The sequence below is a fragment of the Diceros bicornis genome, chromosome 26 (assembly GCF_020826845.1).
Source record: "Diceros bicornis minor isolate mBicDic1 chromosome 26, mDicBic1.mat.cur, whole genome shotgun sequence".
Taxonomy (NCBI): domain Eukaryota; kingdom Metazoa; phylum Chordata; class Mammalia; order Perissodactyla; family Rhinocerotidae; genus Diceros; species Diceros bicornis.
In genome coordinates, this window is record NC_080765.1 from 25497583 (window position 1) to 25525524 (window position 27942).

The 27942-nt window shown below is 45.4% G+C and overlaps 1 pseudogene; it reads right to left on the reverse strand.

The window, feature by feature from the left end:
• Positions 1–3633: 3633 nt before the first annotated feature.
• LOC131421993 (acyl-coenzyme A synthetase ACSM2A, mitochondrial-like) lies at positions 3634–27895 on the reverse strand (annotated as a pseudogene).
• Positions 27896–27942: the final 47 nt, after the last annotated feature.

The following is a 27942-nucleotide window of genomic DNA, read 5'->3' on the forward strand; positions in this document are numbered from 1 at the left end:
TGGGGAGGAAAACTGTGATGGCAGTGGGGGGTGGTTTTTACCGGATTTTTCAGAATATCTTTCAGGCATTACCAATTTGCAAAGGTAAGTAATATTAAAATGATAGAAGAAAACAACAAAGGTTCTTTCAGGATGGTGCTGTCACCTCTGTAGGGCTCTTTCTGCAGGACAGCTTTCAGATATTGCGTTCTCTCATCTTCTGCGGGGCCTGCTGGGATATCTGGACCTCCCAAACCATTGCGGGGATGGGCTCTTTATCCAGCTCACAGCCCCAGGGATCTGTTTGTCTTATGCCAGCGCTCTCTTCTTTTTAGAGCACCCGGACCCTGGAAGGACCGAGAAAATCACGACTCCATCAAAAAGCTGGATCTTTTTTCCATAAACATCCTGCTCTTCCAAGCAAATGCCCTTTCTCTGCTCACTCGTTCCCCTCTCTCTCCTTCTGTGGGCAGACTGGCTCTCTTGGTGGACTGAGGGTTTAGTTAAAGGTAACTAAAATCAAATAAGAGGTTACCTCCGATCAGAGTTCATGCAGCTGGGCTGCTGTGCCCAGCCTGACTGCACCCTTGCTTGCTGAGGCAGCACTCATTCTCTGGGCCCCCGTCTCTTCCCCTCGCACCTGCACCTCTCAAACGTTAATCCCTGCCCGGTGGTTTACCTGAACCCTGTGAGATGCTTCCTCAGGCATGATCTCCACGAATCTCTACTGCATCCTTGTGGTGATGTTGGATCCCTCCCATTTATCAGATGAGGAGACTGAGGCTGAGAGTGGACAGGGCATTCCTCGAACAGAACAAGACCTCAAACTCACAACCTTCAACTCTAAAAGGTAACTACATTCCCCACTCATCCTTGGCTACTTCCTTTTAGGAAAGATGACACTACTTGCACTTCCTTTTGAGTTTTCATTTTGGTCCCGTTCGTTCTCTTCTCCTCTGTAATCCCGGCCCATTCTTACTCAAATGTTTCTCAAACTTCGGTCATTCATGCCTCACCTCCATTGTCTCTTTCTGTTGTGCTATAACCATGCGCTATTATCTCTAGTCTTATTTACTCAATATTTTCCTTTACATTGATTCTCTTAAAAACTTAAAGCACAAAAAATTTATCAATCCAAACGAAACTCTGTATCACTACTATCATTAAGAAATTAATTTTATCTGCCACAACGGAGGAAACTAAAAATGAATACAATGGAAGTACACATTGTTATTGTTATTAAATCCCATTGGGATACAGTTGCCTGCCAAATATTTGAGACTAGTCTGTTCTCTTTTTATTAAAAAGAGGAATTAAGGTTTTATCAGTTATTTGTTGCTATGGCAAAGTTGCCTAACAAACAATCCTCAAGTCTCAACGGTTTACACCAACACACATTTATTTCTCACAAGCCTGTAGGTGGTCTGGGAGGCTCAGCTTCAGCTGTGGGGTGGGGTTATGTCTGCCCCACGAGGCTTTCCTTCTGAGACTGGTGGCTCTCTAGGGCATGCTCTTCTCATGGTGGGTGGCAGATGCACCAAAAATCAAGGCAAACCAGGTAAGCACACTCAAAACCTCTGCTTGCATCATGCCTGCTAGTATTCCATTGGCCAAGACAAGCTACACCACCAAGCTCAACCTCATGGCTCAGAGAAGTGTATTCCTCCCTTGAGTAGGGGTGGAGAGGGATGAGCAGAGAGTCAATATTTGCGGAGTCACAAATAAACTCCACCACAAAGGAGTGGAAGACACAGAAGGAGCAAACTGAAACTTTCTAATTGACTTAATTGAAGAGAACTGGAAAAGGACTGGGTTAATCCAATCATAATTCATGTCCCAGCAGTGCGCTCACTCTGATTCTGAACAAAATCTGGGTTCTTTTAGCAAGGAACAAGGTGATGTGGAGGTGGTGGTGGGGAATGGCCATTGGGTAGGTGTATTTGTCTGCTAAGGCTGCTGTAACAAAATACCACACACCAGTGGCTTAAACAACAGAAATTTACTTTCTCACAGTTCTGGAGGCTGGAAGTCCAAGATCAAGGTGCTGGCAGGGTTGGTTTCCTCTTGGCTTGCAGATGGCCATCCTCTTGCTGCTTCTTCATATGACTGTCCCTCTGTGCACACACCCCTGGTGTCTCTCTGTGTGTCCCAATCTCTTCTTATAAGGACACCATCAGATTGGATTAGAGCCCACCCTAATGGCCTCATTTTAACTTAATCACCTCTTTAATGGCCCTATCTTCAAATACAGTCACATTCTGAGGTACTAGGAGTTAGAGCTTCAACATATGAAATTTGGGGGACACAATTCACTCCATGACAGTAGGAGAAAAACAATGTTTGCCACATAACTCCTCCCTCCTCCAAAAGTTGCTTCCTTGATTCTGTATATTTTCTTTTGTTCCTTCCCCTTTCAATTAATGCTTATTAAAAAGAATGGACTACGTTAGCTGTCTCCATCTCTTTCCATCCCTCACTGATAACCCACAGTCATCAGTTTTCTACTCTTAATTACTCTATTGAATCTTTGTTTTTGGAAGCAAGTTCTCTAATGTTCTTGCTGCCAAATGCAATGGGTCCTTTTCAGTTCTGACTCTTGGTCGTTCTTGGCAATGATAACCAACTCTTGAATCGCTCTCTTTCATCTTTCTCTTCTCATACCCTGCCTTTTCTGAGTCTTCTTTCTCAACATTGTCCATGGAATTCTCTTCCTTTTTCTTCTCTTTAAATATTGTTCTCCAAGAACTCATCCTCAGCCAACAATTCCTCTCATTCCATATGCACTCTGTCCATCTCTCTCTCTCTCCTCTCTCTCTCTATTTCTCTCGATAATTTCCTAAACCACATTTAAAATATTGACCTCTCCCCTGAGTTCAAACTTAAATATCCAACTGATTACTAAATATATGCTAACCTCGATATTCCATAGATAACATAGATAAACATGACCACAACTGAATTCAATGTTCCTGCCTCCAAATCCATTCCTCTCAGAAAGTACTATAACCACCTACCCCAGTTTACCTAATAAAAAACCAAGATATCATCCTTCAGTGCCTTCTTACTCTTAACGCCATCTGCCTTATTTAGTTCCAAGTCATCAGGTTCCAAGGAAAAGGAATTCTTCCAAGCATTTCTCAAATTCTCCTTTAATACATTCACCACTCAGCTACCAAGGTAATCATTTAGAAATGCATTGTTGACTGAGTTCATTACTCTCCAGATGAAGTCTCAACTCTTTAACATGTGATATAATGGCCAGCCCTTCTGTCATTTCACAACTTGAACCTGATGTTGAAATAATATTGAATGTAAGTGAGGTGACCCCCCTTCTCCAGTGGAAGTTTCTCCTTCTATCTGTGGATAATTGCAGCCAGCTTGGGACTTTCCCTAGACTAGAAAGGCTTTTACTAGACAAGGACAGGCAGGATGAGGTGGTCTATCTTTATCTCATCCTGAAAAAGACAAGAGGTGGTGATTTCATTGTAGTCACAGTAAGCCACCTTTCAGCCAATCTGAAAGGTACCGGCTGAATACTGTGATAGCTTTATACAAGCCATTTGGAGAAGGGGATGGAGCGGAGGGAGGAGAGCCAGATCCTATTCTTCAGGTAGGTCACAGACTTTCCCTAAAGGTGTGCGTTCCCATCATCAATCATTCCTGAGCCTGGAAGAGGTGAGGAGAGTGTGGACTGGGCACTGAGTAAAGGGATATGACCCAAGACATTCTCGCTATAGGATAAAGATAGCAGTGCAAGTGTCAGGATGAGCATCTGCCAGATTTTAATTCTTGGAAGCTGTCGGTTAAAAGCAAAGTTTTGCTATTTGATTAGCAGACTGCATTTCTCTACTAGGCCAAACAAAACTCTGATGCATTTTAGTGGACTCCTGGAGGAATATATCACAGTATATCCACATTCTATTGGATGTTGAAAAAGAGGACTTGTAAGAGAAGTGCTTTGTCAAGGGCCAGAAGAGCAGGCAAGCAGATTGAAGGGGTGCATGAGCATTGTATGCAGACAGGCCTGTGTGGGAACCTGACGCTGTGTGACCTCGGGGAATATCACTTAATCTCTCCAAGTCTTAGTCTCCTCCTCTGTCAAAGGGGAAAAATAATAGTACCTGAATCAAAGGGTGACTGTGAACATTAAGCGGGATTAATATACGTGTTTGCTTCGCACAGTGCCTGATACTTGGCAAGTGCTTGACATTATTATTACCATCGTTGTAGTTATTACTCAGTATTCTTAAGAAGAGTCATGGAGCCTCAGAAATCCTTTGCTTTCTTCTCCAGCTCACTTGAGTCTGCTAGGAAGGTTCACCTTCTGCCTCTGGGTTGTGGTGAAGCCGTCATGGTCCTCACCTCCCTCCCTCTCCTGGACTCCTGGCTCTGGGGTCCCAGAGGCCCCAGGAACTGAGTCTGTGGTTTGTCTTTCACCAATGCCACTCTCTCCTTCTTTGTTTTCCCCAGAGGGTCTTGATTTAAAAATGATTTTATTACTTGATTCTAGGAAGAGCAGACAACACCACAAACATGAGCTGTAGGGGAAGGGACACCTGTTTGAGTTTATCACACTGTTCTCACAACTATGACCTGAGGTCTGCAGATGCCACACCGAGATGAAACGTGACAGGATTTATAAAATGGCTAGGACAGTGACTGGCATGTGGCAAATGCTCAGTACATGGTGGTTCCCCTCCACTGGACATGAATGCCCTAACGTATGGGGTGACATGGGGATGACGCCACTGTCCCAACCACATACACAAGCCTCTCTGTATGGAGGTCTTGTCCAAGTGGTGATATGGGCGCCCTGGCTTTTCATTTCCTTCCTAGGACACAGTTTTCTGCTTGACTCTGTTTATCCAGCTTTCTTTTCTTTTTCATCCTTCCTTCCTCCCTCCCTTTCTCCCTCCCTTCCTCTCTTCCTTCTATCCTTCCTTCCTTCCTCCCTTCCTTCTTTCCTTCCTTCCTTCTTTCCTTCTCTTTCTTTTCCGTCCCTCTAATTCCTTCTGTCTTTCCTCTCTCCCTCCATTCTACCTTCCCTCCCTCCTTTTCTTTCTCAGTTGCTCTATCTTGCTGTTTCACTCTTTTTCTCTTTCCTTTTCCTTTGTTCCCCTCTCCTTTCCTCTCTCGCATTCCCTCCTTTTCTTCTTTCAATATCCAACATGGAAAGATTTTGAGCTCATAACCAAGGAAAGACAAAAATCACACGCATGTCTTGCCATAAAGAATCTCATATCCCCAGGGGAAGACAGAAGACCCAAAGGGAAATGGAAGGGGGAAAAGGGCAGGAAGCACAGGAAAGGCCCCTGCAGGTCTCACTGAGCCCCGGCCTGCCCAGACCTCTTGCAGTCCTTGTTGCTGGATTTTCCCCGTGACAGTCTTGGGCAGGTCCAAGACAAACTCCATCTGTTGGGAAAAATCAGTGCAGGGTGGGCTGTCCATGACCCCAATGGGGTTGGCTATTTCAGAGGAACTGCTACAGGGTGAAGGGAAGCTCTTGAGGCTGGAGGCTCCAGGTGAGTGAGGACTGAGCCTGGAAAACACCCAGGGCAGCCCGCTGTGCAATAAGAAGCTTCAGAAAGTGCTCGGGGACAAGGACAAGAGGAGAATGGCTGGAACTGGACAAAAAGTCGGTCAGCTGGTCTCTGACATACTCTAGACCAGGCGAGAAGCAGTACGTGAACACAACACGACACATCAGACACCTGAGCTTTGATGCCAGACTCTCTGGGCTCCAGTCTTTCCTCTACCACTCGCCTGGCTTTGGTCGGGTCATCTGGCTTTTAGGAGACTCGGTTTCCCCACTGAATAAGCCGGAGGATAACAACAAATTTGTTGAGTTGTTGTGAGGACTAAATGAGATTCCAAGGCTAAATTCTTAGCATGGGGTAAACACCCAAAAATATTAGCTGTGGTTATTAAGCTCGACTGGAGAGAACAGACATCTAAGAGTTAGGAAGCCTGGTTTTCAATTCCATCTCAGTCATTTCCTGTTGGTGTGTCCTTGGCAAAACTATAAAATCTCTCCAATTTCACTCTTCTCACCCGTGAAAAGGAAGGTCTGATATCAAGGACCTCACCATCTCTAACACTCTTGAATCCTAATATGTGGATGATGATGACAGTTCATTGAGGCTTCCCATGGTTCAGCTTGCCAGGGCATCAGTCTAGGAATCAGATGGTCTCGGATTTAATAAAAATAATAACAATAGGGATACAGATACGAAAAAACTATCTTAGCAGCTGATGTGGGAATCTTCCACAGGGCAAGACTGACTTTGTTGAGGAAGGAGTTTGTTAAGATCACAGTGGGGTAGAGCAGGGCTTGGCAAACTACACCCTATGGGCAAAATCTAGCCCTCCTCCTGTTTTTGTAAATAAAGTTTTATTGAAACACAGCCACTCCCATTCATTTACAATAGTCTCTGGCTGCTTTCACACTACAAGGGCAGAATTGAGCAGTTGCAACAAAGACAGTATAACCTAAAATATTTACTATTTGGCCCCTGGAGAGTAGATAGAAGGTAGAAGGAAGCCATAAGGGAGATCCACGTTTAATGCTAAGACGAAAGCTACTCTGCATATCACAAAGAACATGAAATCAACAATCCATAGAGGTTTATGCACCCCTATGTTCATTGTAGCATTATTCACAATAACCAAGATGTGGAAGCAACCCAAGAGCCCATCAACTGATGAATGGATAAAGAAGACGTGGTGTGTATATGTATGTATATATATACATACATATACATACATATATATATACATATATATACACACACACACACACACACACACACACACACAATAGAATACTACTCAGCCATAAAAAAGACAAAATCATCCCATTTGCACCAACATGGACGGACCTTGAGGGTATCATGTTAAAATAAGTCAGACGGGGAAAGACAAACACTCTATGATTTCACTCATATATTGAAGATAAAAAAACATGTGGGGGGCCGGCCCGGTGGCGCAAGCGGTTAAGTGCGCGCGCTCCGCTGCGGCGGCCCGGGGTTCGCTGGTTCGGATCCCGGGCGCGCACCGACGCACTGCTTGGTAAGCCATGCTGTGGCGGCGTCCCATATAAAGTGGAGGAAGATAGGCACCGATGTTAGCCCAGGGCCGTCTTCCTCAGCAAAAAAAGAGGAGGATTGGCGGATGTTAGCTCAGGGCTGATCTCCTCACAAAAAAAAAAAAAAAAAAAAAAAAAAAAAAAACATGTGGATAAGGAGAACAGATTAGTGGTTACCAGAGGGGAAGGGGGTGGGGGGAGGGCAAAAGGGGTAAAGGGGCACATACGTATGGTGACGGACAAAAACTAGACTATTGGTGGTTAGCAAGATGCAGTCTATACAGAAACTGATATATAATAATGTACACCTGAAACTACACAATGTTATAAACTAATATGACCTCAAGAAGATCAATCAATCAATAAAAAGAAGGGAGTATGGTCACTGGAATGAGGGAGGAGGTGGAAGGAACCTGCTGCCCAGGGCATTCTAGAGGAGAGAATGTAAAAAGAGACACGTCTACTGAGTAATACACTGTTATACTGTGTGATAGGACCCTTCCACTGAATCTCCCCAAATACTCAGTTTCAATTCCAAATTCTAAATTCTTGATATGTTTGGTGTTATTGGATTTCTAGTTTCCTTTTAAAATACTTATTAAATGCTTATTATGTGCCAGTCACTCTTCTAAGTGCCTTATGCCTTACAAATATTAATTCTTCTTCTTAACAACCTGTGAAACAGTAACACCATTATCGCCATTTTACAGATAAGGAAACTGAGGCACAGAGAGATTGTTGAGTAAGTGATGATATGGATTTTGAATGCAACAGTCTGATTCCGAGACTATGCTATCCTGCCTCTCTATCAGTTTCAGGCTGAAAGTCTGCATGGTGGACTCTTTAATGTGCTGCCCAGATCCCCCTGCGGGAACAAAAGGCTTACTCCCCCACTGCCAGGCCTCTTTGGAGAGTGCACAGCTGAGGAGAGCTCTCTCTCCCAGGGCCACGCCCCCTTCCCAGGGCAGCCTGCATCCACGCCTGAACCACACCGGGCTATAAAGGCCCTCCCCTTATCCCCTCCACCCCCTCAGGAGACCCTGAAAGGTTGTCCTAGCTTCAGGCCTCCCCATGGGGTCGGCTGAGGCCCCCACTGAAACTATGTCATAGTGCAACTTCACCTTCTGCCCAATCCTGCTCCCTTCCCGTCCATCTCCTTCTGCAGGTGTTGATCCAAAGCACTCCCTGATAAATCTCTGCAGGATAGTCTCCTTCCCAGAGTCTGCTTCTCAGAAACCACCTGTGACAATCAGCCTGTGCTGACAAAGCATCAGAGAGCATCCGGGTTACATGAGGATCTGAGGGGCTTGAGGCTTAATGTGCTTGCTCTCACCTTCTACCCCAGACTCAAAAAAGTAAATTTTTCTTCGTTCCCTGGGGCAAGCTCCTATTTTGTACCCGGCTCCAAAAACTAGGTCCTCCTTCTGTGTCAAGCTCCATGCTTTAATTCTCTGCCTCAGAGTGAAAACAGTTGAAAACAGGTACGGTAGAGCCTATGCTTTTTGCCTTTTCGGGTAGGAGAACTTCCATTTTCCTGCAGGGAGCCACCCCTCCCTCGCTCAGTCCATGTCATGGGTTCAGGGCAGCTCTCTCTCCCATCCTTCCTGTGCTAGCTCCAGGGGTGATCACATGACCCAGAACTGGCCAGTCAGAGTGTCCCATCCCCTGGTTGCAGGGATTGGTTTAAGATGAACACATGACCTGAATTGGTCCAAACAGAATCAACTTGAAGACTTTTGCTGGTGCCTTTGAGGAAAAAGATGCTTTTTTTTTTTTGGTGAGGAAGATTGGCCCTGAGCTAACATCTGTGCCCATCTTCCTCTATTTTGTACACGAGATGCCGCCGCAGCATGGCTTGATGAGTGGTGCATAGGTCCACACCCAGGATCTGAACCCACGAACCCTGGGCTGCCGAAGTGTAGTGCACAAACTTGACCACTATGCCACCAGGCCGGCCCCAAAGATGCTCTTTGTCTACTGGGATTTGCTAAGCTGCTAAAAATGTATGTTTGGAGCTTCTGGGGGCCATTACTAAGGTAGAGAATTTCAAGAAATGAAGCCAATACAGAAAGAAGGAAAGTCAAGTGTTGAAAGAGACATCCCTGACCACATCATTTGAACGCCTGTTACCAGCCGTGACTAAAGCTTCACCCACCCCTGGACTTTTCAGTTGAGCAATAAAGTTCAAGTTGGATTTCTGTCACTTACAACTGAGAGAATCCTGAATAATATGGCAAGACCTCAGTGCAGAGAGTGGGAATGTAGGCCAGGTATTGGCTAGAACTTGTTCCCACAGGAGCAACTGACTTGCAATTCAGAGTGACTTAAAGGCTAAGGACAATTTTCAGGAATCTGGACAGTTGGGCTTTCTTGGTCATAGTCAGGCAGAACTTTGGAATTAGAGGCTTCATCCTCTGACTGAAGGAGAGAAATACAAGAGGAGAACCATCCCTCCTTCCTCAAGTTCGGGAGCCCAGAGGCCTCACCTTCCTCGGGTACTTGTACGGGGCCATCACTGACTTCACGTGCTGCTGCAGCTCCTTGGTGAGCTGGTCCAGGTAATGGGACAGAAACCGTGGGCTCAGGACCACAAATGCCTTCACTACCTGCAGCGAGGATGAGGGCCAAGAGAGAAGGGGTCAGAGTGTGTCGTCATCTCCTGGGACAGTGCAAAATCAGTGTTAAGACTTCCACCACAGCCACCACCTATATATCCCCCAATTACTCCTCCAGATATCCGGGGCAGGGCAAAGGGAGAAACTAAGGATAATAACAGCCAAGATCCCACCTCTCTCTCAAGCGGCTTATTGGATGCACAGGTAGGACTGCAGATTGAGACCAGGCTCACCTCGTATCCCCAGGACAATAGAGAGTGAAGGGGAGAAATTCGATATTGGAGAAGAGAGGAAAATAAAGACTAGGGACCATCAGCCTAAATGACTTGTTTAACCTCTCCAAACTACAGTTTGCATGTCTATAAAATGGAGACCCAATTGTCACACTTCACGGGAAATGAAATGAAGTCATATGCAGCACAGCTTAGCTCAGTGCTTGGCACACAGGGTTTTCTCAGTAGAGGATCCCCTTCGGGCCCCATTTGCCTAGTGGCTCCCATGATTTCCATACATCCCTAACCTGCCAGAGTATGACATGGTCAACTTCTTACAGAAATGTCCTTGGACATTGACCCACACGTCTGCACCTTAACCTTTCCCTACACACACATCAGGCTCTGTTAGACTCCGTCTGGCCTATTCCTATAACCCTGGCATTATAGGAGGTCTTTCTTCTTCCCCCTATTCTCACTGTAGACCCCATGGCTCAGGGGCTCTATCTCTTGCTTCAAATTCCTCCTCATTCCTCTCGTCAGGGATCAGATTCTCATTCAAATGACAGACAGCAGTGGAATCCCTGCAGCCCCATAATAATAGACCTTATGTGGTGCTTGCTATGTGCCAGGCCTTATTCCAAGCACTTTGCAAATATTAACACATTTAATCATCACAACAACCTCTCATCTTACAGATGAGAAACTGAGGCTGAGAGAGGCTAAGTAACTTGTCCACGGTCACACAGCTGGTAACCAACAAGGCCAAGATTTGGACCCAGGCAGCCCAGCCTCCAGAGTCCATGCTCTTAACCACCATTCTATACTGCCCTTGTCTCCCAAATCTGCAGACCCGCAAGCTGCTGCTCGCCCATCACCTCTCCTCGGATGGGGTCCGGGCTGCTGACTACAGCCTCCTCCACCACAGCGGGGTGCTCCATCAATGCACTCTCCACCTCTGAGGCTCCAACCCGGTATCTGTAGGAGAATCTGTCCTTCAGAGAAGACTGGACACAACCTCTAGGCCAGCCCCAAAGTCTAGAACCAGCCAGAATAAAGATCTAGGTTACCCTTTCCAGCCCAGAAGCCAAGCTCACCACTGGAGTTAATGATACCATCTGCCCGCCCCATGAACTGGAAATACCCATCTTCATCCTTGATTCCCCAGTCTCCCAGGAGCCAAAAGTCTCCTTGAATGTTGGCTGCTGTCTTCTCAAGATTGTCCTGGTGAGTAGACAGAGTCATTGTGCCTGCAAAGCCTATGTTCTCTGCCGCAGGGCTGCCAAGAACAGATGGCAGGTTGTACTTTTACAACTTGAACAACTAAACACAGTGGGCTTGTCCTGAACCTGTCAACCCCAGACCCCAGGTGGAACTGGACTTCCCTCTGTATTTCAGTTATTCCCCCAGGGTCTCTCACCTGCTCCCCGGGGTTCAGTCTGACGGGTCATATTGATGCTTCACTCACCCAAGCTCTAGGGCACTTTCCCCGACCGATTCTGCCTTCCCTTCAATGGTCAGCCCAACCCCAGCTCCACTCCATGACCCTGTTCAAGGGCACCAAAGTTTATTAGACATTCTTTTTGGCTCCTCTGTTAGATCTGAAAGTTCTAGAGACACACCAGCAAGCCACCAGGGCCCCAGGCATTGTGTATATTTCTACAGTGGCCGGGCCCCTCATTCAGCTGAGGCACTTTTTCATGAGCAGTGAGAAAGTCTGAGGTTTGCCCCTTGTTAGCGCATCTTTATATCAAGTGTTTGTTCAAGCGTTGAGGTGTGGGCTCCAGGTTGGATGTTCAGTCACTGGGTTAGAAGGCAGAATAGGGAATTCACAGCCTAGCCTCCTCATTTGGAAAATAGGGGTACTGAAGATCAGAGAGATCAAGAGGCCTGTCGGAGGCCAAACAGCCATCACAGCTGGCAGAGCTGAGACCAGAAGCCAAATCTCTTGGCCACCAGCTTGACTCTTTCTCCTGGTCACCATGCAGCCCCTGCTGGCGTTAACTCTGCAGCCTTGAGTCAACCCACCAACTCCTGAGTCTGTTTCCCATCTGTCGAGTGGGGAGAATTCCGGCGCGTGAGGATAGAGGGGACAGCGCACAGGAAATGCTTGGAGAAGCACACAGTGCGGCTGTGCCCTCTTCTCTGGGGCTCGGTTTTCCTCCTCTGTACAGTGGTAGTGATCATGTGGATCTACAGCAATTCTTTTATTTAACACACTCTTACATAGCACTGTTCTAAGTGTTTCACAAACATTAATGCCTCTCGATATCCATAATAACGCTGAGAGATATTATGATACATGTTTTACAGGTGAGGAAACTGAGGCATGAGAGACCAGTAACTTGCCCAAGATCATACAGTAAGTAGTGGAGCGGGGTTCTGAACTCAAGCAATTTCTCTCCAAGGACTTCATAGGGTCTTTGGGAGGATCCAATGTGTTTAACGTACGTGAAGTGCTTTGAGACAGGGCTTATCACATAGTAAGCACTCAATAAATGGTAGCAACGATTATTACTGGATTTATTATTTAATTTATTATTTAACGTGTTTGAGGTCCTCCCTGTCCATTTTTCAATGATAACGGGCTTGGATGAGTTTTGTAATCTCTGTCTTCACCATCCTCACCTGTAAATCGAGCCGGTTAGCCTCAAGAATCATCTGTTTCTAACGCTGCAAGGTCCGAAGGTAGGGGTGCCTCCAACTGTGTGGTGGCTTCAATGTGGCATCTAGCACAGCTTTGAAGGAGATCAATGGCATGGAGCAGGGACAATCGTTGGGGGTGGGGGCAGGGCTGCCCTTGGGAAAACACTGCTGTATAGAGTTGACAGGCAATAAGCTTTCTGGCATGAAGCACTTCTTGGGGTGGAAAGGGGTGTCTGGAGAAAGATGATTCTTCAAATGGGGTCTTAGTGATGGGCTAAGGATGACAGGGATGAATGGCCAATCTTTTCTCTTGGCAAAGTGCCCATTCTTGGACACTGGACACCCCTTGTCCCTATGTCTTGCCAATCTCTCTTGGGAAGTTCATAACTTTGGGACCCCTCTCATCCCTCTCAGAACCCCTTATCCCCAGCAGGGGACAGAGAGAGGAGAGGGGGTTCCTCACCACATAGCCAGAGAAGATGCCTATAGGCCTGATGGGCTTGACCCTGATGCCCAAGTCTCCTTCTGCACCAGGGGCAGGACATTGCCCTCGTCATCTATGACCTGGAGGAAGAAGCAGATTGATCTGCGTAACAGGAAATGGCTTGAATGGCAGCATGGAAGGGCTGAGTTGGTCAAATGGAAGACCCTCTCACTCTAGTGGTCACTGAAAACAAGAACCAGAAACCAAGGGAAGACAAGAGTTTTAAACCCAGATTTCCAGTCCACCAGCCTGGGATGGTTTAGGAGAAGCCCCTTATTGAGACTGGACCAGAGGAGCTTGGGAAGATTCTTCTGGCCTTAGGAGCTCAGGAAATATAATAGCCTCCCATTATCTTTGAGGCCTACGTCCCTGGACATCACAGATTAAAACTCAAATGATGACTCTGCTGCCTTACTAGTTAGTTGTCTTTGAGCTACTTAAACTCTACATCTCAGGGCCTTCCTCTATAAGACAGATAATGACAGCTTATTTCACAGGATTGTACGAGAATGAAATAAGATACTAAAAAAAGGGCTCCGTAAATGGTTATCACAGTCAAGGGTGGGAGAGCAGACAATTACACATAACACTGAATAAAAATTGTTACCCTTTAGATACATACACCCATACACATAACCATAGATACACATACACACATTCTATTTCTTGGGATTTAGCCTGAAGAAATAGAGGAAAGGAGCAATATTTTAGCTACAGCATATTGGTTATAGTGTCGTTTTTACTAGCGAAAAATTTGGAAATCACCTATTGACCAACACAAGGCATAAAGAGCGGTAGAGACAGACTATCCACTATGCAGTCATGAAAAATCACGCTGTAGATTGGTGCTAATTGACCCGGAAAGAGGGTCACCCAAGATTCTTCAATGATAAAAGTGAGCTACAAAATGATATGTTAAGATTCACCCCTATTTCTTTTTTAATGTATATATTTAGGGGTCCGACCCGGTGGTGCAAGCAGTTGGGTGCGTGCGCTCTGCTGCGGCAGCCCGGGGTTCGCCAGTTCAGATCCCGGGCTCGCACCGACGCGCCACTTGTTAAGCCATGCTATGGCGGCATCCCATATAAAGTAGAGGAAGATGGGCACGATGTTAGCCCAGGGCCAGTCTTCCTCAGCAAAAAAGAGGAGGATTGGCATGGATGTTAGCTCAGGGCTGGTCTTCCTCACAAAAAAATAAATAAATAAAAATAAATAAATAAATGTATATATTTATATAACTAATGAGCTAGCTAATTTGCTAGCTATTCAAAGTACTTTTCTCTGGATGATAAGAATATGAATAATTTTCTCTTTTCTCTTCCTTTCTGTCTTCCTTCCTCTCTTTCTCCCTCCCTCCTTTTAATATCTTTACTTTCTGTTATTTTTCCTCAATGAGAAATGTAATAACTAAATTACTGAAAAATTGGTGTTTTCCTTCCCTCCTTAGTGCCCCTAACAAACCTGCACATCATAATGGGGAATGGCGGGTCCCAGGTGGCCAGGTCTGATTCTCATTGTCTTGGAAACTCTGCAGGTGATTCCCTGTGGGAAGTCGTGGGTGGATCAGCAAACCTCAGGAGGCTCACAGCTCACAGAAAAAGAAAGACAGACTCAGCAGAGCAGGTCCTGACACAGTCCTGAAGTGGCCTCTCATTTGGTGGCTCCCTCCCTCCCCTTTCCCTGGCTCCCCCTTTACTGGAACCCTCATCCTAGGGGTTGCCCTACAGTGGAAAGCAATCTGATTGACCACTCCCCAGGGAAGAGGAACTAAAAACCACATTATAATCCCTTTAGAAGGAGCCATACTTTAACAAGTGACCACAGACACCAAAAGTCCTTTAAAATAATATGGGATTAAATTATCTGCCATAAGAGGACCAGCTCTGCTTGAATCCTGAAATGAATCCTACAGAGAGGCTGGTGTCCAAAGGAGCAGTCCCTAAACATGGCCTCCTCTGAAAGGCTGGAAGCCCATGCCATGACTCCATTGTCCTTCCCCACATGTGCAAAGTTCTTCCACATCACAGCCCTGCCATGAGCCTTCTCGGGAGTTCTGCCAGGGGACCCATTAGCCATAGAAGGATGTAAGGTAAAAGACTGGAGAGAGGAGGCGAGAAGTCCTGAGAGTCCCAAGAAGCAGCACTGGGGAAAGGAGTTGGGGGGAAGGATTCCCCAGGTAGTTTGGGTAAGTGGCATAGTGTAGAGCGACGGGAATCCACATCGTGCTCACAGGGCCCCAAGAGTTCCAAGAAGGTATCTCAGCAGGTGAGGTGGGGTCCTAGTGGGTTCCTCTCCCCACCCCTCACTTCAATCTGAGCAGCTTAGTACAGTGCCTGCATGTTCAATAAACTCAGGTCTCTGCAGAAACACTACCCCGTTGCAGGGGACTTTCCTGACCACCATATCTGAAACAGCAGCCCCTCATCCCACCTCACCCCTTCTCACCAGCTTGACTTCTCTCCACAGACCTTCTCACCATCTGCCATGTCATATATTTAGTAGCTTATGTCTCTCTCCCGACTCCTGCTAGAATGTCATCTCCGTGAGAGCAGGAGCTATGCCTGTTTTGTTTCTGCTGAATTGTCAACACCTATTCCGTGGTAGGTGCCCAATAAATATTCACTGAATAAGTGCATGATAAATGGTGGCTCATGTTTTTATTATTAAAGAGCCTTTTGAAGCCCACCACATTCACCAGCCCATGGTTCTAGGAGCAGGTACCATTTCTGTCTGGCCATAGAATTCTCAGATGTCCAGTCCTGTCTGGGCCCTCCAGCGCTCCAGAGTGTCTGGAAGGAGGGTCCCCCCTCTGCTGAAGCAGTTCTGTAGATGTGGGAACTTGTAACTGAAAAGAGAGGTCATTGTTCCTCTGAGCCTCCCTGGAACCAAACTCTGCCTAGAGCTGGATTCTAGGTGCTTTGACAATGAAGTTAGCTTCATGGGGCTAACCGTGCTCAGAGGGCCAGATAGATGAGCACGTGTGTATGTGGGGGAGGCAGGAGGAGGCGCCAATAGACCAGAGGCTCTTTCCAATCCCTAAAGCCCCATCTCCTGGAAAGATCCTGTTGAACCAACATCCAGGAAATGATGGGGGCTCCTACCACATTGTTGACTGGGTAGCTGGGCAGGGCCTGGAGGGAGAGAGCCAGCTGACACTGCCCATCAGGTCAGATGCCAAACTAACTGGTAGGCACAGTGGTTATGAGCATGAGCTGTGGAGGTGGGCTCCGGATTTAAATCCTAGCTTCTTTGCTGTGTCTATTTCAGGCCACATGAGCCCCAATTCTCATGCACCCTCAAGCCAAAAATGACAGAGAAATGACCACCTATCATTATAGGGAAAAGGTCCAGGACAAATTTGGAACATTTTTGTCAAATCCTGGCAGCCTATTCCTGCCAATGTAATGACTTGCCCCCATAAACACACTTCTAGAATTACATAAACCTCCAGTCACCAAGGAAAAGACATCAGCCACTGTAACAAATCAGCTATGTGGTCTTGGTTAAGTCTTTAACTTGCTGGGACTAGCTTTATAATAGATTAATTCCAGCCCTATTTCCCAAAAATATTTTTGGGATACAATTCACGTAGAAAAGTGCTTTGAAAAGTTAAAATTGCCTACAGACAATTCAGAAGAAGTGCTACTAAAAAATAGCCAGTACTGAATACTTGCCAGGCCCTGTGCTATCTCACTGAATTCTCACAACAACCTCACAGAGTTCGCATTATCACTCCCATTTTAAAGAGGGGAAAACTGACTCAGAGAGTTAAGTAACTTGCCCAAGGTCACACAACCAGCAAGTAGTGGAACCAGCATTTGCACCCTGTACTCTCAACTGTTATGCAATACCACCTCCATCCATGCTTTGCTTTGGGCAGAATTTATTACAAAGATGGTTTAGGCAAAAATATATAGAAAAAATGATTAACATTAGTGCATGATGTAATTGTTTCCTCTGAGTGCCCTTGATGAACTGGTATAAGTTATGAAGATCATCCCATTTCCCTTACTGCGTTGCCTTACAGGAAGCTCAACATGTAATTATCCACTTATTTGCTGTACTTCTCCTTACTGTCTTTAGTTTCCCCTCTTCCCTATCTCCACCCTGTATTTTCCTAATAGGCTTTATAATTTTACATTGTTTTCATGTTGTTTTTTTTTTTCTATTTGTGACACTTAAAAGCCACTTCAAATCCTTTTTTGGAAGGAGGCAGAGTAAGAATTTGTTTAAAACAGAGAATGACAGAATCACCTGAAGAGAATCTCCTGAGAGAACCCAGACCATGCCTGACCTTTTGACCTTTAAGGATATCATCCACGCCTCAGTTTGCTCCTGGGGTCTCTTTTGCCAGCGAAACACAAGTCGGGGTGGGCCATCAACTGCTACAGAGACCTGGAGGCCCCAGGATGCCAGTGACCCAACTCCCCATCACAAATAGAGTCCAACGTAGGGCATGACTTCGCAGGCAAAATGAGCCCATTTCCATTGCTTTGTTGCCCCAGGGTAACGTAGTTTATAGATTTCATTTAATGGCTACCGCATCAAGTTCCACTAGAAAAACTCACATTTATTCTTCAAAACTTCTCACAGATAATAGCCCCAAATTGGAAGTCACCCTGATGTCCATCAACAATAGGATGGAAAAAGAAATTGTGATAGGGCCACAGAATGGAATACTATACAGCAATGAAGAGCACAAACTTCTAATATGTGCAACAATATGGACAGTATTCACAGGGAATGTTGAGTCAAAGAAGCCAGACACAAAAGATTACATATTGTAGGATTCCACTTCTATGAAGTTTAAGAAGAGGCTAAATTAATCTATGGTGGTAGAGGCCAAAAGAGTGAATAACTTATGAACAGGTGTGGACAATGGCCTGAAGGGGGATGAGCACTATCTGCAGTGGTGGGAATGTTTTACGTCTTGAGATGGTGGGGGTTACATGGGTGTCTGTTATTGACTGAATGTTGTGTCCCCCGCTATCCATGTTGAAGCCCAACTCCCCATGTGATATTTGGAGGTGGGGCCTTTGGGCGATAATTAGGTTTAGATGAGGTCACGAGAGTGGGGCTTCTATGATGGGATTACCGTCCTTATAAGAAGAGGAAGAGACACCAGAGCTCACTCTCTCCACCATGTGGGGACACAGGGAAAAGGCAGCCTTCTGTAAGCAAAGAAGACAGTTGTCACCAGGAACCCAACCATGCTGGCACCCTGAACTCAGACTCCCAGCCTCCAGAACTGTAAGAAATAAATGTCTGTTGTTTAAGCCAGCCAGTCTATGCTATTTTTTTATAGGAGCCTGAGCTGACTACTAAAGTGTCTAACATATGTAAATTATTTTCAACCTGTACACTGAAGATGACTGCACTCTATACACACACACGCACAAACACACATACACATACAGATGGCACCACCTCCAATATTCCATTCTTCTCTTTTACACTTGGTTCACCACCATCTATCTGATACTTGACAACAGAGCAAGAGCCCATTAAATGCGTGTTGAGTAAATAAATGACCCATGATGCCTGTCTCCTGAATATATTCCTTTTATCTGTATATGGGTCTGTCTCCTTCCCTGGACCATGAGCTCTATGAGGGCATGGACCATTTCCATCTCGCTTACTGAACACTGTCCATCTGTGTGACAAGGATTAGTCAAAATTAGGTGAACTGAAAGAAACTGCAATAAATTGGAGTGTGCAAACCTTGGGTTCACTCTGACCATTTGGTGCAAACTGGATCCTCTCTTACCTTTAGAAGGACCAGTGGGTCAAACTTTGGTAAGAGTGGATCAATGTGCATGCTCCTGACAGCCAGGGTTCCAGAAATGAGGCCAAGAGGTTCAATATCCAAGCTGTGTCTCAGATGGTCCATATTATGTCAGAGGCTTTCAGGTCTGTCCACATGCTGAGAACATGGAGGAAACACACGTACATATACGTGACTGCAAGCTGGGGTGAGTAGAGCATGAGTGTTTGCATACGTGTCGGGAGGGGTAGGTGTGTGTACACAGGTCTGTGTGGACCTGAGTGTGTTTGTGTATGCTCGTAGCAGTGTGTGTAAGTGTGAGCAGGCAGGGGGAAGGAGAGGTCTTCTATCCACACATCCTTGTATCAAGAAAGAGCAAGTATTCAGAAGGTGTGACCCCAGCTCCCATGACTTAACAGGTAATTGGGTCTCATTCACTTTATCCCCAGAATGTAGTACAGTTTTGGCGTGTGGTAACCATCCAGGAAACGTTTACTAATGGAAGACATCTAAGTGAATATTCTAACAAGAGCCTTGCTAAGTTCAAGTTTGGCTGGGTAAACCTTTGGTTCTCTTTCTTTGAAGAATCATGAATTTCCTGAGCACAGCTGAGGGTCTGGTACAGGGCAAAACTTGTTCCCTTTCTTCAGGCCAGAATAAAAGGTATCAGCCCTGTTTTAAAGCAAAAGTGATATAGGCCAGACATGAAGAACTTCCTTGTGGCAGGGAATCTCCATAGTGTGTGTCCCTTCCTGAAGATGATTAATGCTTTCAGCTCCGTAGGGAAATTGGGTCATAGACTATTAGGACCAAATTTTGGAGGGGCTGGGAATTTAACATCTTAGTTACATTTAAGTGATTTATCTTCTCATCTTTTAGAAACTGCATTTTACCATAGCTATTCCATGAAATAATTTCTATTAAATAATTTAATTTTCTGGCACCACTGGCTCACAGGTGGGACATTTAAGTTTTTGAGGGTTTTTTGTATTAAAATATTTTTCCAGTTTTAATCATAAAATTAACATGGTAAGCAGGATCCACTGAAAAAGACCCTGAAGAGCTCTTGTTATTATCGCATGACAATCTTGGCAGAGTATTTCCTGATTCCACTGACAGTGTTGGTGTAGAGTGGAAGGACATTCTGAATTATGAGATCTGAGATCCAGAAATTCTGAGACCTCAGTTCATCTAACTAACCCAGTTACAGCTTCTACGTCAATGGATTTGAAAAGCAATTTGCTGCTGACACAAACGCCCTCTCGGAATCCGGAGCATCAAAGCAAATTACTAGCACCCCAAAGGACAAGATAGAGAGCAGTCTGGGGAGAAACGCATATAAACTTTACGTTCATCATTCAGTCTAGTAGACATGTGGCTCAAACCACTGAAGAGGTGTTGAGATACCATGTTATCTGAAACAGAAATGTCCCACCAGAGGTCACTGGATACCCAGCTTGCTAAGCCCTGCTCCCTCGTGTCCCCCTTCCCAACCGTCTATCTCAGAAGCATCAGATGGTAGCCCACCCCAGTAGAACTCGATTTGTGCTCAGGCAAGTCTCAAGGCCTGGTCGTGTAGTTCTCTGCAAAGAAAGAGCTCTTCTTAACCAGCATCCATCCTGGCCTTGATGCCCAGGCTTGAGTGGGAGTGTTGTGCCATCTTGGGAAGACCACTGGTCCCGCTGGTGAAGTCGATGGCAGCTGCTTCTTGGCTTCCAGTCTCCACACAGTGATGGGTGGATGGTTCTGACAGAGACACGGACTGTCACCTTCTCAGATCTGCCCTGGACACCAGATGTCTTGGTGACTCATCTCTTCCCACCTTCCCCCACGCTGGCAAGGGCAAGTCAGCCAACCCACTTCAGAGGGGGGCTGATGAAAGGTTAAGATGATGAGATTCTGAGTCACTCAGACTTGGGCTTGAAAACCACTCGGGTTTGGCACTTAGCTAACTGTGTAACGTTGGACCATTTATTTAACTTCTCTGAGTCTCACTTTCCATATCTGTGAAATGGGATCAATACCTGTCTGTTTCATTGAGTTATCGAGAAAGTTAACTGTAACACAAAGGAAATGAGCAACTTGCTCAGCAAGAACTCAATAAATGTTGATCTGATTGTTGTTTGGAGCCCTAGCATGACACCAGGTAAGGAGAAGGTGCTCAGTTAGTATGAGTTTTCCCAGTACACCCTCTTCCATTCCCATGAAGCATCCGCACATCTCCTGAACCCCTCCTCCAGTGTCCCGATTTCAAGTGTCAAAGCTGGTCTCATGTTGTCCACTTCTCTGACAGTTATCTTAAAGACCATGACATTAGAAAAGCTTTCATTCTCCCTAGGGGTTTCCTAAGGTAGGTGTCTCTAATGGGAGGATTTCAGATATGTGACAGAGAAATGCATTCTTCCAGCCAGTCCTGCTACTGACGGCTAGAATGACACATAGAGTCCTCTGAATTGAGAAGCAGCCTGGCTTAGGGATAGAGAAGGTGGGAGGAGGACTCTGGAAACTCAGTATTCAGCCTGCTCTTCTGTTTTGCCTCATACACTCTTGGCCTCACCTCTGATTCCAGCAATGGTTGCAGTGAACAACTCTGGGCAAGTTTCAACACATATGGTGTCGCTTGCAGTGTGGACCACAGGTGATTCACTTTGTGCCCCAGGGCTTCTCTGTTGCCACCATGGCACGGGACTCTGAGCCTGCTCTGCATGCATGTGCAGCCCAGAAGCATGGGGTAGATAATGCCCCCCAGTTCAACTCTCCACCACTGGGGGTCAGGTTCTGATGGGTCAACATTCAGTCCTTTAGTGGACAATCCTGAGAGGCATTCTGTGTGCTCCTCAGAAGGTTCCTGCAGATCAAGCCCCACTTATCCCTGCAGTGACTCAATAATAAACTCTTGCATTAGCTTTTTCTTCTTCCCTGCTTCACTCTCCCCAGTCCCACACTCTGCTCCCTGGACTTTCCCAATAAAGCACCTGCACAGAAGTGCTTGGTGCCCTTTCTACTTTTCGTGAAAACCTGGGCTAAGACGTGTAGGTACTCACTGTATTAGTGTCTGAAAGTCCACCCACCCATCCCGGCTTTTCTCAGACACCAGTCGCTTTGTTTTCAGAGATGGGCAGTCAGGCGCTACGGTGTCCACTGCCTGGGTCACTTCATCCCCAGCTGTGATGGCCCTGGCCTTGGACAGCTGTAGCCTATAGAGAACGTCTTTGGCTTTCATCTGGATAGTCCCAGGCATGAAGACGAGGCCTGGAGAAGCCAAATGACTTAGAGAGAACTGGAAGGGAGGGTTGTCTTCTTCCCCAGAGAAGCCCGATGCAAACAGCCAGTGGGGAGTAAATGGAGGAGGGGAGGTCGGGTAGTGGTGACCAATGGGGAATAACAATAACAAGGGGACAAAGGATCAGAGTGATTTGAACCCAGATTTCTCTGTGTTATCAGAGCTGTAAGGGGTCTAAGGAGAGAAACTGATTTGCCTAATGTTACACCATTGACAGTCTAAGGCCAATACAACCTCCCCCCGCCCCCAACACACACAAAATGCCCTGCAGGAGTTTCCTGTATCCAGACTCACAGAGTCACCAAAATAAGGAAAGGCACCTGGAACTGTCCGTGGTCCTGCAGCACCACAGTGCTCTAGGTCCCGGCTTTTTTTCCCAAACCTGGGACACTGAATGCATTTTCTTAGGCAAGAGTGCTCTTGATCTTTCTTTGTTTTTGTTTTCTGTCTTGAAGAAACTCTTGTGACTTTGTTTTATTCTTTTGGAGAATAACTAGACTTATGTTTCACCTTTTATGAAGCTGATTTCACGTTCCTCCTGTTAAATAGCTCTTAGCCCTGGCTCACTTTCTTTCCACTCGCAACACTTCAGGAGCCACATAAAAAATACTTTATTGCTAAAAAATGCTAACCGTCATCTGAGCCTTCAGTGATTTGTAATCTTTGTGCTGGTGGAGGGTCTTGTAAAAAACGCAACATCTGTGAAGCGCAATAAAGCAAGGCACAATAAAATGAGGTATGTCTGTAACTTGATGTATGTATACACTGTGAAATGATTACCACAATAGGTTAACATCCATCACCACACATAATTTCAAATTTTTCTTCTTGTGATGAGAACTTTTAAGAGCTACTCCCTTAGCAACTTTCAAATATATGATACAGTATTGTTAACCACAGTCCTCATGCTGTGCATTACATCCCCAGGACTTATTTTTATAACTAGAACTCCTCAACCCTTCTTGAACATCACCCGGGTACCCCCAACACAACAGTTAACAAATTGAACTAGTCGTCTTTCCTGACACCCCCATTCCTGCTTCTCCCTGTGTCCCTCACTCCAGGGAAAGAGAGCCGCATCCACCCAGTTGTCTAAGTGTCTGTGACTTCTCCATCACCCTGGCTTTCTTCCTCTACCATACGTCATTCCTCAAAAAATCCTGCTATCAGTTTCTTCCTCATTGTCTCCTAAATTCATCCACTCACCTCCACCTCCACCACCCCATCCGGGTTGAAGCCACCATCATCCCTCGTCTCCCATCTGGGTTTCTCACCCCCATTCTTGGCCTCCTTCATCCTATTGTCTACGTACCAACCAGAGTGACCTTGTACAAACAGAAAATGATCACATCATTCAATCCGTCCATGGTTTCCCATTCCTCAGTGGATAAGGGCCAGAACCCTTACCACGGCCCCTAGGGTCTGTAGTTCAGCGCCCACTCATCTTTCCAGGGCCATCTGCCACTCCTTCCTCCTCACTGCCTGGACTCCAGGCACACAGACGTCCTTGCAGCTTCTCTCATCATTTTCAAGCCTCCCTCCCCTCTGTGCATTCCCTCTGCTTGGAGCACTCCTCCCTACCTCCTCTCCTGGCCAAATCCTACTCATCCTTCAGATCTCAGCCCAAATTTCACTTCCACTGAGCCTTCTGTGACCCCCTCAGATTAGTCAGTTTGAGTCTCCTTTTATAGCAAGATTGTCAAACTTTTTCTGCAAAGGGCCAAACAGTAAATATTTTAGGCTTTGTGCGCCAGACGCTCTCTGTCCCAACTGCTCAAGTCTGCCACTATCGTGCAAAGGCAACCAGAGAACCTGTGAGCAGGGCATGGCCCTGTTCCAATAAAACTTTATTTACAAAAACAGGCTGTGGCCTGGATGTGGCCTACAGGTCACATGAATAGGTCCTTATGAATAGGTCCTTATGAAATTCTCATGCCACTTGTTAAAATTGTGATTAAATAATTATGTGTGCAATTAATAGTTTAATAGCTATCTTTCTCCAAAGACCTGTAAGTCCCATGAGTACACAGACCATGTTTTGTTCACCCCATACTAGCAACCTCTAGCAGAGTGCTTGGCAAACAGTTTGCGTAAATAAATGGAAGAAGGATAATATTTCCATACGAGGAAGGACAGCACACTATGGGGAGGGGGCATCTTTGAGGGGGTGATGGTTGCACTTCTCTGCCATCAGTTTCTTTCATAAGGGAGACAGCGCCCAGTCCAGGTGCTCAATTACCAACCTGCTCGCATGCAGCCCAGGGTCACCAGCCACCACTCAGGCACTCGGGGCAGCACCACCACCACACGGTCCCCACGCTGCAGGCCACACGCCCCCAAGAGGACATCGGCCACCTGCTGGCTGAGTTCACACAGTTCGCTGAAGTTCCACATCACTTCATCCCCATCACTGCTCACCCACCACAGGGCTGGGCCAGGGGGCCGCTTCCCAGCCTGAAGAAAGAGAAGACCTACTGATCAGGCTGGGCTGGTACATGAGCACATAGAATAAATGCCAGTCTTGGGATTGCCCCACCAATGCTTAGTCGGCTTTTTAATCTCAGGACCCCTATAGGTTCTTAGGAAGTATTAAAAACCCTAAAGAATTTTTATTTATATGGATTCTATCTATCAATATTTACTGTACTAGAAATTAAAACTGAGAAATTTTATAAATGTGTGCTTTTAAAAATAACAGTAATAAAACCATTATACATGACCACAAATAAGATACATTTTGATACAGAGGTGAGTATACTTTCCCAAACAAAAAAAAAAAAACAATAAGAGAGGCATCATTTTACATGTTTGCAAATGTCTTTAACGTCTTCCTTAATAGAAGACAGTTGGATTTTATTTTCTGTTTCTGCACTTACTTTGTTGCAGGATCACCCATGTGTAGCCTCTGGAAAATGCCACTGTGCACTTGTGAGAGAGTGAAAGTGAAGAAGGCAACTGTTACCTTAAATTGATGTATTTTTTTTTTTGTTTATTTATTTAATTTCTCTCTTCCTTTCTCTATTTGTGTATTTATTTTGTTTTCCTTTTTTTATCGTGTTAAAATACACATAAAATTTGCCATTTTAACTATTTTTAAGTGTACAGTTCAGTGACATTAAGTACATTCACATTATTGTTCAACCATCGCCACCATCCTTCTTCAGAACTTTTTCATCATCCAAAACTGAAACTCTGTACCCATTACAAAACAACTCCCCAGTCTCACCTCCCCCCAGCCTGGTAACCATCACTCTATCTTCTGTCTCTATGAATTTGACTACTCTAGGCACGTCTTATAAATGAAATCGCACAATACTTGTCCTTTTGTGTCTGGTTTATTTCACAACATAATGTCTTCAAGGTTCATCTATGTTGTAGCATACATCAGAATTTCATTCTTCTTTAAGGTTGAATAATATTCCTTTGTATGGATATGCCGATTTTGTTTATCCATTCGTCCACTGATGGACATTGGGTTGTTCCTACCTTTCAGCTATTGTAAATAATGATGAGCAGGGGTGTACAAATATCTCAAGACCCTGCTTCTGATTCTTTGGGGTACATACCTAAAAGTGGAATTGCTGGATTATACAGTCATTATTTAATTTTTAAAATTATTTATTTATTTTAAATTTTTTGAGGAAGTGCCACATTGTTTTCCATGGAAGCTGTACCATTTTACATTCCCACTGGTGACACACAAGGGTTCCAATTGTCTTAGTTTTCTTTTGGTAAAGTTTTGATTTCAGAGTCTCTGGTATCCTCAGCAGTCCCCATATCATAGTTTGAGAGCAATAATGCAAAGTCAAAGAGAAAATGTATTGGTAATTGGGTTAGATATTTCAAAATTCCTCTCCATAGAGTTGTACCATTTTGCACTTTGCCCAGTAATGTGTGAGTGTCCATTTCCTCATAGCCCTGTCCACAGAGCATACTGTCAAACTTTTGTATTTAACTGCACTGAGACGTAAAAAATCTTATTTCAGCGAAGTTTTAATTTGCATGAGTGAGGTGGGGCATTTTTTCTTACATTTCAGGGCCATTCGAGTTCACTCTTCTGTGAACTGTCCTTTCATCTACTTTGCCCACTTTTACATTGGGTTGTGTCTTTTCATTCTTGACTTCTAGGAGCTCTTTCTGTGTTAGGGATATTAACTCTTCTGCTGTGCTATCAGTTGAACATTTTTCCCCTGGGTGTCATTAGTTTTTTGATTTTGCCTATAGTGTTATTTGTCAAAGGAGAGGTTTTTATGATGTTTATGTAGTAGATTTATTAAATTACTTCTTTTATGGAATCAGGATTTTGAGTCATGGTAGTAAAGGCCTTCCTCATTATTCCAAGGAGCTCTTACTTTTACAGAAAAGCCAGAAATCTAAATTTTTATCTGAAATTTTTCAATTTTAAAATGTTGACCAAATTTTTTTAAGAACACTCTGCACCATGAGCCATCTTCAGCCTAGAGGCCCAGCATTTGCGATTTCCGCACTAAGGCTTTGTCATGACAACATCGTGATTATGACTTCTTTTAAGCCCATGCTGGCAGATCCACCTCTCTCCCCATCCCAGCCAAGATGAATCCTTCCACCCTCCATAAAAGTACACAGAACTTCAAGCGAAGGCAGGGGCGGGATCAGCAGTGAATGGGGTGGAATTTTAGAACTCCAGGGAGGGAAAGGAAAATCAGAAATTTCCTCATCACTCTCTTTCTCTGATTTCTCATGTTGGAGCCCTTTTGACAACCCCTGCCTAGCGGCCATCCTGCTTACACACCTTGATGACAAGGACACATAACTTTCTGAGAAGACTGATGCAGTCTTTGGTCAGTGCTGATTTTCTCTTATTAAACCCAAAGCCACCTCCTCTATGACCCCAACACACTAGTCCTTGTTTGACTCTGGGAGGTCACAACAGAGCACGTGCAGCATGTGCAGGCAAACTGTGTGTCAGCTGCCCAGGGTTTTCGCTCCACTCTGCACCAGTCTCTTAGGCTCGTCTTTATGCCAAGTTCATGCTCTCTTGCTCCCACCCCACGCTGCCTTCCTGGAAAGTGGACATCTTCATAGCTCATCCTACTGCCTGACATGTGTGTGCTCAATAAATATTTATTGAATGAATGGGTGATTAATGAACTCAGCCAATTTGTCCAACCCTGTGCCTCGTCCCCACCCCACTACCTTCTCCACGCCAGCCCCGTGATCCACCACATTACTAGCAAAGTTGAACTTGGCAGGGACTTCCTGGTGGCCCCACTGCAGGGCTGCCAATTGCCTGGTATGAATGCAGACAGTGAGCTTGGACATCTGAGCCCCTACAGGATACAAAGCCCCTGGAGTCTCCACAGCCAGTGCATGGTCAGACCTATGAAGGAAACAGGAGACAGAGGTCAGTCTTTCCTGTATAGTCATCAGTTGCTTAAGGAGATTCATCCCAGCTTTACGAGGTTCTTCGAGAAATTAATCTGTTGTGCTTGTGAGTGAACTGGCACATTTCAGTTTCCTTCTGGTGTGCCACTCTCCAAAAACACAACACCCTGTCTAGATCCTACATCTCCAGCACCTCTGACAGCTTTGTGAACACCCAATTCCATGCAATAAATCCCTTTGTTCTTAAAATACAGTGGTGTGGTAGACTGAATTGTTGTTCCCAACAATTTGCCCGTTCCCTGTAGTAGGATATATGTCCCCATTCATTTCCATGTGACTTGCCCAGTGCAATCTGGGGAAGAGTAATATCCACCTCTCATTGACTCTGGCTTGCCCATGGGATACACTTTGGTCAATGAGTGGATGCGACTGTGTGGTTGGTCAGGAACTCTTGCATTTCTGCCCTCTGTCGTGAGAGCAGCATGTCCCAGATAGGTGCCTACCTTCAGCC